Consider the following 11,835-nt stretch of genomic DNA (forward strand, 5'->3'; position numbering starts at 1 on the left):
ATACATGACTACTGGAAAAACCTTGTGGATATCTAATTGCTCCAGTGTTTCTTTAACCAGGCTGAGGCTTGTGAAAACTGATGGCCAAGTGTTCATCCTTAGTAGGGCCCACACACCAAGGAGCTGTATTCCTAGTCAGTTCTCTGGAATCTGGAGCCTCAACATCTCCAAGAATTCATTTATAGTCAACAAAGTTGGGGTGGGAAATCCACTGTTACTTGTTAAACTGGAAAAAGTAGACCCTATGGTCTGAGGGAACATCTACTGTCACTCAATTTTGCTGGCTGCTCTTGATTGAAAAATTAGAAGAAGGCAGAGGGATGTACTGGGAGATGTAAGTTCCTTGTATAACTACAGCTGTTGGCATATATGTGGCCATGACGCTGAAGTAGAGGCAGTCCAATTGCTGGGTAAAATGTCCCATCATGGAGGAGGGCTGGAAAGAAATGGGATGATCCATTCTTGGTGTCAGAACTGAACCTGAAGATTACATGAGGTGTGACTGGTGGTGCTTTCAAGATAGGTTGGGTACTTGTGGAGGAGATGTCTGAGTTACTCTCTGATATGAAGACACAGGAGATGGAAGATATGGGGACAGTACAGATTAAGCAAGCCTTCTGTTGGGGGTGATGTAAGACCCAATATGAGGAGCTGTGGTGGGGTCAAAGGTCAAAGCCATACCACTCATGTTTCCATTCCTTAGCCAGGCCCATCCATTTTGCAACTTTCCTTGGTTCTGTCATTTTTTGGACCCCTATCAGCAAATCTGTACATCAAAGGATCAGATGGGGCTGATACTCCAGAAGGTGTCTTAATATATTTTCTACTAAAGTGGGTGATGATGGGTGCATGAAAACCGATGGCCAAGAAGTTCTACACTTCTCTGTGGATTCCATCCTTGCAAACCCAACCCCTCTGCGGGTCCCACTGGTGTCTCAAATGATTCAAGTAGAGATAAACTGACCAAAGGGCTTCAGCATTCCCTCCAGTTTTTGCTCATCCATCGACAATGGGAAGTTTGAGATGTATAAATTTGTGGGGTCCTGCTCCTGTTGCTTTGCCATCTAGGCCTGTACACCACTGGCTTTCAGTGCTGGTACAGCTTTCTGTGTTGTTGAGGGACTGTCAAAAAGCTTTAGCCTTTGCATTTGTTTGTGGTCTTGCCCAGTATGGCCTTAGTGGAGACAATCTTGCCATATGACTCACATGGACTAGGTCCTGGTCCTTAGTTCTTGGCTGTTCTCCCCAGACATAGAGATTGATTTTACTCTGTTGGTCATTAACAAATGCTCTCACTCACTGCTGCTGTTAGGGGTACTCTTGCTTGGTGGTGCCATTTGCTGAGACAATGGCACATATGACCAACCTGAAATTTATGCCCAAGCTGAAGTTCACATGGTTGGTTGGGATGTTTGCTTTAGCTGTCCCTGAGCAACACCACATGCTGCAGACTTCCGTCTTTGTTCAGCCTCCAAGCTGCATGTGAGGTGGGGTACTGAAGGTTAGTTCTGGCCTTAGAATGTCAAAGATCACTAAGAGACCTCTTGAACAGGGCTCACTCTTATCTGATCATAGAGAAGTACTGCTCTCCCCTTCTCTAGGAATTCTAACATTCTGATGCTGCCATATCCTGGGCCTTTGCAACTGCCCCGCCTCAGCTTTCCTGCCCTCTGCCCCTAGTAGCATTTTGAAAAATTATTGAGAATTTTATACATAGAAAATCATATAAATAGAAAAGAATTTACTGCTTACTTTCTATTTTTAGAAAGCTCTTTTTTATTTCTTTTTCTCTTTTGTTACACTGTCCAGGAACTCCAGGGCAACACTGAATAGGAGTGGTGAGAACGGATGTCCCTGCCTTTCTGATCTTAAGAGGAAAGTATTGACCATGATGTGACTTTCTCTTTCACCCAAGAATCCTTTAGAAGTTGTGGGTTTTTTTCCTAGCTTTGAAGATGTTTTGGAGGAGCCCCACTTTTTATTACTGATTTTGAACTTTAAGCCATTATAGTCAGTGTTCATGACCTGTATTATATAAAAAACTTGGAACTTGTTGAGGTATTTCTTGTAGCCTATTATAGGCTTTTAGTTTAGAGATATTCTACCTATGTTTTAAAAGAATGGGTATTCTCTCCCCAGAGTTCACAGTTGGGCTGCTTTGCAAGCCCAAACCTCTTGTTTTGTAAAACTAGATCTCATTTAGTTCAGGAGTTATCCCCGTCCTGGGAAGGATGATGACTTTGGTTATGCCAAGGCATTGACATGGGAATGTTTCATCTTTGGTCATCTTTCATCTTGCAGATGTGCATGGACACATTCTTACTTTAATGGGATGCTGGTCATTCACTTCCACGGGTCTCTGGGCTCCATTTGGCTTCTCAGAGATATTCTCCTGGGGAATTCGAGCTGCCCTCAAGCACACCATCAATATGCCCAACACCAGTACACTTGCTAGTACCTATGGGGAAACTGGTTTTGATACTTTATGCCTACTTATTCTAGAAAAGGGAGTGTATTTCCATGTAGCTCTCATGTACAACACTTTTGTGGGGGCCTGGCTCCCCACAGCAACAAGGCACAGGGGCCTTCTGAGAGCTGTTCTGAGATCTATCTCTCTTGTCTTCCCTCTGTCATGTGCTCCTCAAGTTCAGACAACCTTTCCATGCTCTAAAGGTAGAAGGGGATAGAATTATTTTAATTTGGAAAGAAAATAGATTTTTATATTAGACATATAAACATTTGGTGAAATACAGTTTTGTTACCTTCATAAAGATTAGATTAAATATTTTATTATAATGAAATAGACATAGTTTAAAATCTAACATTTTAAACCATTTAAAGTGTAAAGTTCAGTGGCATTAAATACACTCATAGTGTTGTGCAACCATTACCACCATCCATCTCCAGAACTTTTTATCTTCCCAAACTGAAACTCTGTCCACATTAAACTAACTCCCTATTTCCTACCTCCCCTTGCCCTAAGTAACCACTGTTCTACTTACTGTCCCTATGAATTTGCCTATTATAGGGAGCTCATATGAGTGGAATCATACAGTATTTGTTCTTTTGTATCTTGCTTATTTCACTCAGCATAATGTTTTCAAGGCTCATCAATATTTTTGTTGTTCAGTCACTCAGTCATGTCTGACTCTTTGTGACCCTGTAGACTACAGCATGCCAGGCTTCTCTGTCCTTCCCTATCTCCTGGAGCTTGCTCAAACTTATGCTCATTGAGTTGGTGATGCCATCCAACCATCTCATCCTCTGTCACCCCCTTCTCCTCAGGCCCTCAATCTTTCTCAGCATCAGAGTTTTTTCCCAATGAGTCGGCTTTTCACATCAGGTGGCCAAAGTATTGGAGCAGAATGTATCAAAATTTGGTTCATTTTTAACATTGGGTCTACACTGTTGTTAAAGACTTTCAATGAAATCTGAATTTTGATTTTTGTGTTTTTCATTTTTGGAAGTTTTATTTGGTTCTTTTTAAATCTCTGTCAAATTTATAGTTTCCAGTTGTTGTAGAAATTTACAAGCCTGGTTTTACCCCCTTGAACATAATAAGGATATTTGTTTTACAATTTACATTTGTCTTACTGAAGATCCAAGTATTTGGATTTTTTCAGGTCTGTTTTTCTTTTTTATTTAAAAAAATATTTAGTGTTTAAAATCCTTTGGCAGGAATAATAGCTTTCAGTTGCTAATTATTTGGAATTCCATACCTTTCCCTGCTATAACTTTTAATTTTATGAAAGTATTTTGAAAGTCTGGAATGTGATTCAGGTTAGCTTATCTATACCAGATGAGTTCTTTTTGGAAGGACTGACAGAGTAAATTAATTAAAACAAGGAAAAAAGACAGAAATAGAGAAAGGAAGAAAGGAAAGAAAGAAGGGAGAGAGGAAGAAAGGGAAGGAGGGAGGAAGGAAGGGAGGGAGGAGAAGGAGGAAGCAAGAAAAGAAACTCTTAGAATGGAATATTCAATAATTGTTCTTTTGTTTCAAATATACTTTTGATGTTTTGTAATTTTCTGCATGAAACTTTTGCTGTTTTATCAGCATTATTTTAGAATCTAAACATTTAGGAAAAAAATAATGTTTATATATAATCAAAATAACATTATTATCTTCTATTCCAAAGCATCTGCACCCTTTGAGGACATTAATATCTTCATTACCTACCAAAGAATACTGTTTCTTCTATTCCTACATTATTCTCCTTTATTCTCTCTCCAAAATAGTTTATATCTAGTATAGTGTAGCTTATGTACAATCTTTGAAAACTTTACAATTCAAAAACTTTTGCCTGATTTGCCTAATTATTGCCATTTCACTGCCTTAGAACAGAGGCAAATATAACATGACCTGTGGGTCTTATCTAGCATTTCACTTTCTACTTTAAGGTTTTACTGAAACACAGCTATGCTAATTTCTTTATTCAAATGTTGCTTTAGGCTATTTTTGCCTACAGTGGCAGAACTGAGTTGTTGTGACCGAGACAACGTGACACACAAACTCTAAAATATTTTTTATCTGGCCCTTCACAGAAAAAGTTTGGAGATTTCTTCTTTAAAGGATTGTTGGCCACTGTATCTTACTAATTGTGGAGGGCTGAGTACTTCCTTTCCCGGATTTTTCAATTTTTAGAGAAGTATGGTTGAAATACAATATTATTGGATTGGCCAAATGCTTCATTCAGGTTTTCCTGTAAGATGTTACTAAAAAACCTTCACAAACCTTTTTGGCTAACCCAATATATTAATTTCTGGTGTACAACATAGTGATTCAATATTTTTAAAGATTACACCCACTTAAGGTATTTACAGATTAATGGCTTTATTTTCTGTGCTTTACAATATATCCTTGTTACTCATTTATTCTATACATGGTAGTTTGTGTCACTTTATCTCATACAACTGTCTCCGCTGTCCCCCTCCCCTCTCACCACTAGTAATCACTAGTTTGCTCTCTATATTTTAGATTCCACATATAAGTGATAACATAGAGTATTTGTCTTTCTCTGACTTATTTCACTAAGCATTATACTATCTAGGTCCATCCATGTTCCAAATAGCAGAATTTCATTCTTTTTTTATGACTGAGCAATAGTCTATTGTGTGCGTGTGTGTGTGTGTGTGTGTGTGTATAAAACATATCTTCTTTATCCACTCATCTGTTGATGGGTACTTAGATTGCTTACCTATCTAGGATAATGTAAATAATTCTATGAACATTGGTGTTCATGAATCTTTCCAAATCAGTGTTTTTATTTTCTTTGAATATGTGCTCAAAGTGGAATTACTGGATCATTGGTAGTTCTACATTTAGTTTTTTAAGGAACTTCCATACTGTTTTCCATAGTGGATGCACCAACTTACAATTCCACCACATGTACTGAAGTTTCTTTGTCTCCACATCCTTGCCAATATTTGTTATTTGTAGACTCTGATCGGAGAAGGCAATGGTACCCCACTCCAGTACTCTTGCCTGGAAAATCCCATGGACGGAGGAGCCTGGAAGGCTGCAGTCCATGGGATCGCTGAGGTGGGATCGCTGAGAGTCGGACATGACTGAGTGACTTCACTTTCACTTTTCACTTTCATGCATTGGAGAAGGAAATGGCAACCCACTCCAGTGTTCTTGCCTGGAGAATCCCAGGGACGGGGGAGCCTGGTAGGCTGCTGTCTATGGGGTCGCACAGAGTCGGACATGACTGAAGTGACTTAGCAGCAGCAGCAGCAGACTTCTGATAATAGGCATTTTGACAGGTGAGAGGTGATACCTCACTATGGTTTTGCTTTACATTTCTAAGATGATTAGGAATGTTAAGCTTTTTTTATATATATACCTATTCAGTTCAGTTCTGTTGCTCAATCGAGTCTGATTCTATGACCCCATGGACTGTAGCATGCCAGGCTTCCCTGTCCATCATGAACTCCCAGAGCTTGTGCAAACTCATGTCCTTTGAGTCAGTGATGCCATCCAACCATCTCATCCTCTGTCGTCCCCTTCTACCCTGCCCTCAATCTTTCCCAGCATCAGTGTCTTTTCCAATGAGTCAGTTCTTCCCATCAGGTGGCCAAAGTATTGAAGTTTCTACTTCAGCATCAGTCCTTCCAATGAATATTCAGGACTGATTTCCTTTAGGTTTGACCACTTGGATCTCATTGCAGTCCAAAGGACTCTCAAGAGTCTTCTCCAACACCACAGTTTAAAAGCATCAGTTCTTCAGTGCTCAGCTTTCTTCACAGTCCAACTCTCACATCCATACATGACCACTGGAAGAACCATAGCCTTGACTAGATGGACCTTTGTTGGCAAAGTAATGTCTCTGCTTTTTAATATGCTGTCTAGGTTGGTCATAACTTTCCTTCCAAGGAGCAAGCATCTTTTAATTTCATGGCCACAGTCACCATCTGCAGTGATTTTGGAGCCCCCCAAATTAAATCTGTTACTGTTTCCATTGTTTCCCCATCTATTTGCCATGAACTGATGAGACCAGATGCCATGATCTTCGTTTTCTGAATGTTGAGCTTTAAGCCAACGTTTTCACTCTCCTTTTCACTTTCATCAAGAGGCTCTTTAGTTCTTCTTCACTTTCTGCAATAAGGGTGGTGTCATCTGCATACCTGAGGTTATTGATATTTCTCCCAGAAACTTGATTCCAGCTTGTGCTTCATCCAGACTGGCATTTCTCATGAGGTATTCTGCATATAATTTAAATGAGCATGTTGACAATATATAGCCTTGATGTACTCCTTTCCAGATTTGGGACCAGTCTGTTATTCCATGTTCAGTTCTAACTGTTGCTTCTTGACCTGCATACAGATTTCTCAGGAGGCAGGTCAGGTGGTCTGGTATTCCCATCTCTTGAAGAATTTTCCACAGTTTGTTGTGATCCACACAGTCAAAGGCTTTGGCATAGTCAATAAAACAGAAATAGATGTTTTTCTGGAACTCTCTTGCTTTTTCAATGATTCAGCAGATGTTGGCAATTTGATCTCTGGCTCCTCTGCCTTTTCTAAATTCAGCTTGAACATCTAGAAGTTCACGGTTCACTCACTCTTGAAGCCTGGCTTGGAGAATTTTGAGCATTACTTTGCTAGCATGTGAGATGAGTGCAATTGTGCAGTAGTTTGAACATTCCTTGACATTGCCTTTCTTTGGGATTGGAATGAAAACTGACCTTTTCCAGTCCTGTGGCCACTGATGAGTTTTCCAAATTTTCTGGCATATTGAGTGCAGCATTTTCACAACATCATCTTTTAGGATTTGAAATAGGTCAACTGGAATTCCATCACCTCCACTAGCTTTGTTCGTAGTGATGCTTCCTAAGACCCACTTAACTTCGCATTCCAGGATGTCTGGTTCTAAGTGAGTGATCACATCATCGTGGTTATCTGGGTCCAGTGCGGTGCTGTAATGACTTTGAGGAGATACCCCTCGTCCAACTGCAGAGAAGCCCCAGCAAGAAGGTAGGCCCTGGATCAGCAGCTGTATGCCACTGGAGTGGCAGCTAAGTTGGCTCTGGAGCGACTTTGAGAAGATATCCCATGTCCAAGGGCAAAGGAGAATCCCCAGCAAGACAGTAGGAGGGGTGAAAGCATGGTTAGAATCAAACCCCATACCAGCCAGAGATGCTCAGAGGGCTCAAACAAACCTTGTGCGCACCAGGACCCAGAAACCCCACAGAGACTGAGACAGAACTGTGTTTGAGTATTTTCTGTGGAGGTGTGGGTCAGGAGTGGACTGCTGCAGGGGCAGGGGCTCTGGGTGCAGTAGACTAGGGTATGGCACAAGCCCTCTTGGAGGAGGTCACCATTAACCCCACCATAGAACCACCAGAACTTACACAGGACTGGGGAAACAGACTCTTGGAGGGCACAAACAAAACCTTGTGTGCACCAGGACCTAGGAGAAAGGAGCAGTGACCCCACAAGAGACACCCAGACTTGCCCGTGAGTGTCCAGGAGTCTCTGGTGGAGGTGTGGGTCGGCGGTGGCCTGCTGCAGGGTTGGGGGCACTGAGTGCAGCAGTGTGTGTATGGGGCCTTTTGAAGGAGCTTCCCATTATCTTCATTACCTCCACCATAGTTTGGCCTCAGGTCAAATAACAGGGAGGGAACACAGCCCCACCCATCAACAGAAAATTGGATTGAAGATTTACTGAACATGGCCCTGCCCATCAGAACAAGACCCAGTTTTCCCTCAGTCAGTCTCTCCCAATCAGCCTCTTATCCTTATCCATAGGAGGGCAGATAGAATAAAAACCATAATCACAGAAAACAAACCAATCTGATCACATGGACCACAGCCTTGTCTAACTCAATGAAACTATGAGCTATGCCATGTAGGGCCACCCAAGATGGACAGGTCATGGTGGAGAGTTCTGATAAGACATGGTCCACTGGAGAAGGGAATGGCAAACCACTTCACTATTCTTGCCTTGAGAACCCCATATACCTGTTGGCCATCTGTATATCTTCTTTGGAAAAATTTATGTTCAGATCTTCTGCCAAATTTTTAAATTAAAGTCTTTGCTTTCTTGATATTGAGTTATATAAGCTCTTTATATATGTTGGATACTAACTCTTAAAGGTTATGTCATTTTCATATATTTTCTCCCATTCAGTATGTTGTGTTTTTGTTTTGCTGATGGTTTCTTTTGTTCTTCAAAAAAGATTTTAAGTTTAATTAGGTCCCATTTATTGTTTTATTATTTTTTTTGCATTTTTATTTTTTAATAAATTTATTTAATTGGAGGATAATTGCTTTACAATATTATATTGGTTTTGCCATACATCAACATGAATCTGCCATGGGTATACACGTGTTCCCCATCCTGTACCCCCCTCCTACCTCCCTCCCCATACCATCCCTCTGGGTCATCCCAGTGCACCAGCCCCAAGCATCCTGTATCATGCATCGAACCTGGACTGGCGATTCATTTCATATATGATATTACACAAGTTTCAATGCCATTCTCCCAAATCAACCCATCCTCTCCCTCTCCCACAGAGTCCAAAAGACTGTTCTATACATCTGTGTCTCTTTTGCTGTCTCGCATACAGGTTTATTGTTACCATCTTTCTAAATTCCATATATATGTGTTGCTACTATTGCTGCTAAGTCGCTTCAGTCGTGTCCAACTCTGTGCGACCCCATAGACTGCAGCCCACCAGGCTCCCCCGTCCCTGGGATTCTCCAGGCAAGAACACTGGAGTGGGTTGCCATTTCCTTCTCCAGTGCATGAAAGTGAAAGTGAAGTCGCTCAGTCGTGTCCGACCCTCAGCGACCCCATGGACTGCAGCCTTCCAGGCTCCTCCATCTATGGGATTTTCCAGGCAAGAGTACTGGAGTGGGGTGCCATTGCCTTCTCCATATATGCGTTAGTATACTGTACTAGTGTTTTTCTTTCTGGCTTACTTCACTCTGTATAATAGGCTCCAGTTTCATCCACCTCATTAGAACTGATTCAAATGTATTCTTTTTAATGGCTGAATAATACTCCATTGTGTATATGTACCACAGCTTTCTTATCCATTCGTCTGCTGATGGACATCTAGGTTGCTTCCATGTCCTGACTATTATAAACAGTGCTGCGATGAACACTGGGGTCCACGTGTCTCTTTCAATTCTGGTTTCCTCAGTGTGTATGCCCAGCAGTGGGATTGGTGGGTCATGCTGCTGCTGCTGCTAAGTGACTTCAGTCGTGTCCGACTCTGTGTGACCCCATAGACGGCAGCCCACCAGGCTCCCCCGTCCCTGGGATTCTCCAGGCAAGAACACTGGAGTGGGTTGCCATTTCCTTCTCCAATGCATGAAAGTGAAAAGTGAAAGTAAAGTCACTCAGTCATGTCTGACTCTTAGCAACCCCATGGACTGCAGCCTACCAGGCAGGCTCCTCCATCCATGGGATTTTCCAGGCAAGAGTACTGGAGTGGGGTGCCATTGCCTTCAGTTCTATTTCCAGCTTTTTAAGGAATCTCCATACTGTTCTCCATAGTGGCTGTACTAGTTTGCATTGTCACCAACAGTTTTCATGACTATTGGAAAAACCATAGTTTTGACTATATGTATCTTTGTCTACAAAGTGATGTCTCTGCTTTTTAATACACCGTGTAGGTTTGTCATAGCTTTCCTCCCAAGGAACAAATGTCTTTTAATTTCATGGCATCTTTGTGTTGTTTCTGAACTTAGAGGAAAGACTTTCACTTTTTCACATTTGAGAATGACGTAAGCTAAGAGTTTGTCTTAAATGCCCTTTATTATATTCAGACATATTCCCTCTATACCAGCTTTGCTGGGAATTGTTATCATGAATGAATGTAGAATTTTGTCAAGTATGTTTTTTGCACCTATTATGATAATCATGTGATTTTTATCTTTCCTTTTGTTAATGTGATGTATCGTATTAATTGAACTCACACTGTGAATATTGAATTATCCTTACAACCCTGGAGTAAATCCCACTTGATCATGATATACAATCTTTTTATATGTTCCTGGGTTTGGTTCTTTTTATATATATATAAATATATATATATTTTATTGAAGTATAGTTGACTTACAATGTTTCAGGTGCACAGCAAGGTGATTCAGTTATACAAATACACATATATTATTTTTGAAATTATTTTCCATCGTAGGTTATTAGAAGATATTGAATAGAGTTCCTTGTGCTATACAGCAAAACTTTGATGCTTGTTGCATATCTATTTTTAGTTAGAAATCTAAAAAATAAAAAGAAATCTAGCATTCTGTTCATCCTAAGTCAAAGAAGTAGAATCAAAATGTCATAATTTTTTTAGTTAGGCAAAAGTTCTTGTTTTCTAAAATATATATATTATACATATATATATATATGTATACAAAAGCTTTTCTATTACACTTCATAAAGGCTTGAGAAGAACATCAAAAAAAGAAGAGATGGAGAAACTGGAAAACAGAAACTAAGTGAAATGGGAGCACTGAATATGAAATAGAAAATGTGAAACAAATTAGATAAAAGTAAAAGATCATCATATAGTCCAGTTGTTTTTAAACATGACTGCTCATTAGAAACATATCTGGAGCTCTGCAGAAAAAAAGCAATACCTGGGCATTTGTATTTTTCAAAAGATTTCAAGATAATTCTGACATGCATATAGATTTTAAAAAGTGATTACATGTGTTCCCCATGCTTAACCCTCCTCCCTCCTCCTTCCCCATACCATCCCTCTGGGTCGTCCCAGTGCACCAGCCCCAAGCATCCAGTATCGTGCATCGAACCTGGACTGGTGACTCATTCCATATATGATATTATATGTATTTCAATGCCATTCTCCCAAATCATCCCACTTGGCAAAACCAATACAATAATGTAAAGCTTAAAAAAAAAATGATTACAGGTTTTTCTACTAAATTGTACTTCTGGTGATATAGAGTTCTATAATTTTTCTCTTGTCCAATCATGATACAAAGCTATTAAGTGAGTTATAGTTACATAATTACAATAGTAAAAGATGTTTGTCAGTTTTCACAATCAATAGTCAGACAAAAAACCAATTACAATCCATAATGGGAACAAGATTAACTTAACAATGTAAAATAATTACATACAATTTGGGGGGCCAAGCAGAGAGATATGGTATGTGGAAGTGTGTATGTTTTCATCCACCTAGCCAGTCTATGTATTTTGGTTTGTGCAATTAATCCATTTACACTTAAGGTAATTATTGATATTGAAGGCAGGAGAAGGGGACGACAGAAGGTGAGATGGTTGGATGGCATCACTGACTCAATGGACATGAGTTTGAGTAAACTCTGGGAGTTGGCAATGGACAGGGAGGCCTGGCATGC

General features: G+C 40.3%; 1 pseudogene; it reads right to left on the reverse strand.

Annotated features, from left to right (window-relative positions):
- Positions 1-214: 214 nt before the first annotated feature.
- LOC138988581 (RNA-binding motif, single-stranded-interacting protein 2 pseudogene) lies at positions 215-2,901 on the reverse strand (annotated as a pseudogene).
- Between the last annotated feature and the right edge of the window lie 8,934 nt (positions 2,902-11,835).

Source organism: Bos mutus, chromosome 7 (genome assembly GCF_027580195.1).
Source record: "Bos mutus isolate GX-2022 chromosome 7, NWIPB_WYAK_1.1, whole genome shotgun sequence".
NCBI classification, from domain to species: Eukaryota; Metazoa; Chordata; class Mammalia; order Artiodactyla; family Bovidae; genus Bos; species Bos mutus.